The sequence below is a fragment of the Lathyrus oleraceus genome, chromosome 4 (genome assembly GCF_024323335.1).
Source record: "Lathyrus oleraceus cultivar Zhongwan6 chromosome 4, CAAS_Psat_ZW6_1.0, whole genome shotgun sequence".
Classification (NCBI taxonomy): Eukaryota; Viridiplantae; Streptophyta; class Magnoliopsida; order Fabales; family Fabaceae; genus Lathyrus; species Lathyrus oleraceus.
Window position 1 is genome coordinate 406,835,183 of NC_066582.1, and position 2,624 is coordinate 406,837,806.

A 2,624-nucleotide genomic window follows, 5' to 3' on the forward strand; every position below is an offset into this window, starting at 1 on the left:
GGGTTCCCACTTTCTGGACCCACACTTCCTTTGTCTGAAGCTCTCCCTGGCCAGGGATAAGAGCTGTGAGGCACACCCCTCACTCACCTTTCATCTGGCTTCACCCTGACTCTCAATGTCAGGGTTAAGAGCTAACATCACCCTGATACAGTTGACTTGCTTTGGCAGTCTAACCCTTGTTTGAGCCACCTCTGTTTGGATATAGTGTGTGCTATTTGTGATTGTTTGCTTTGATTGTTTTGCCTGTTTAGGATTAGCTTGCTGCCTGTGCAAGTTAGGATAGAAACCATAACATAGGGCAATGATGCATGATAACATCTAGGCTCGAGTACAACTCCCTAGTAGTGTGTCTCCCTTTGTATCTGGTTAGGTTAGAATTTCTTTCCCGTTCAGGGGAACTACGTCGCCCTGATCCTCATACCAGATGAGGTACGTAGGCAGGAGACCGTGCGAGGTCTCTCCGGGCACTTTTTTTCTTTTCTTTGTGTGTGTTTGCTTGACAGTTGCTAGGCTCGAGTGCCTGACTCCTTAGTAACTTGTTGTTTGTTTGCTCTTGTGTGTCGGGATATGGATGTAAGACCAGCGATTGGCTGTCTGTATCCTGAGTGTGTTTGTTTGGTTCGGAAGCCGATGTAAGTCCAGCGATTGGCGTTCGGGTTCCAAGTTTGCCTGTGTTTGTGTGTGTCCTGTTTGGCGTGCGTGAGCCGAACTACGGCAACTCTGATTCTCGTTCCAGACGAGATACGTAGGCATAGGATGCGATATCCTAGCGAGCCCTCTCCTCTCTTTCCCCACCTGTGTTGTCTTCAGTTTGTGTGTGTGTGTGATGTTTGTTTTAGCAACCTTAACCTATTTTTAGAGCGTGGATCCCGTCGAGTACGACGGACGTGAGGGGTGCTAATACCTTCCCCTTGCGTAACCGACTCCCGATCCCATTCTCTTTGGTCGCGAGACCATGCTTTTCCCAGGTTTACTTCGAGCGTTTCTTTTCCCTCTTTGGGATAAATAACGCACCGTGGCGGCTCTGTGTTGTTTTTGTTTTAGCCCGTCGGTTGTTTTTCGCGGATGCGACAGCTGGCGACTCTGCTGGGGATCACAGAAGTTGACCTATTGCTGGTCCATCTTCCCTAAGCGAGTCTCTCCTAGCGTTCTAGGATAGTTTAGGTTGTTTGTGTCGTTTTATTTATTGCATTTATTATTCTGATTGTGTATATATTTGCATAAATATTTGCATGCATCATACTATCATGTTGCTGTCCTCTGTACAGGTGGTTCCTCTGTTTGGGGTGGGTGTTCTGAGTGGGGCTAAAACCCAGGCCCGAGTATACACCTAGGATTAGTGTGGTCTCACGTTCCTCATTTGCTTTATCAGCATATTGTTGCAACGTGACATACCACAAGCCGGACGAGGTTCATCTGAGAGCTCTTCCTCAGTGGGGTTTTCCACTTTGGTTGAGTCACCTCTTTTGAGCTATTGACTCTGGTGACCGATCATTTCCTGGATCTTTGGTTTAGACGATCTTAAGGGAGCTACAATGGCACACCCGAAAGGGCAAACCCATTGAGTATCTTTGCCCGATTGTCGAGACTATTATCCGCCTTAGGATGACCTGATTAGAATTTACCTGTGAGGGGAGGGTGATTCTTACAGATGCATTGTTCTGTTGGTGACTTTGTTGGTGACTGATGGTTCCGTTGATCAGAGTCCTATTTATAAGTCAGATTTATGGCCATTTATTTCTGAGACGCCGGAGTGCTGTCCGTGTTATTTATCAGTGGGGATCCGTTTATTTCAGGATTCCCCGGGCCGATTCAGAGGTTATTATGGTTGTCTGCTCAGAGATTGTTTGGTGATGATGGTGATGTATCTTTCAGTTTCGTTTATTTCGGAACTCCCTTGAGTTGGATTTGTGGTCACATATTCCTTCAGATGGTTGTGATCGATTCAGAGATCGAGGCTTCAGTGCAACAGATGATTAGATGATTTGGAGGATGGCACAGTGCATTGCATTCACACATCAGCATCATCCATATTTTGCATTCATCGGCATCTAACTCATGTCTATCCATACTCAGGATACATTCTCGATTGAGATTCTGGGTGAGAGACATCCTGATGTCAGAATGTTATTGTCGAAATTTTATCTGTCTCGATGAAACCAGGATCGAAAGATAGAAGCTTCCTCGTATGGATAGACGTTGCATTCATGCATATTAACCTGTTTGTTGTTTTGTAGGTATCAGTATCTAACCGGTGCGCACAGCTTTTCCGCCCAGATACCCTCCCAGACTCAGCAAATCCGAAATGATGGATCCACTCAACGCTGACACTCTCGAGCTGAAAGAGATGATGAGGGAGTTGTTCAGTGTTGTGCAAGGGCTTGCCTGGGGACAGAAAGCCATGGCGGAGAGATTGGAAAGGATTGAAGGCTGGATGATCAAGGAGAAAGTTCAGGGAAAGGTTCCGTCATCCGAAGTAAACAACCCCTCTGGCGCCGTGGTAAGGAAGCCCCCTGACAATGGTCATCTCAAGAAGGAGGTTGAATCAGGTGGTGTACAGGCAAAAAAAGAACACGGTAAGGATCGTTACCACCCTTATGTTGCCACTATAACCATTCCTGTTG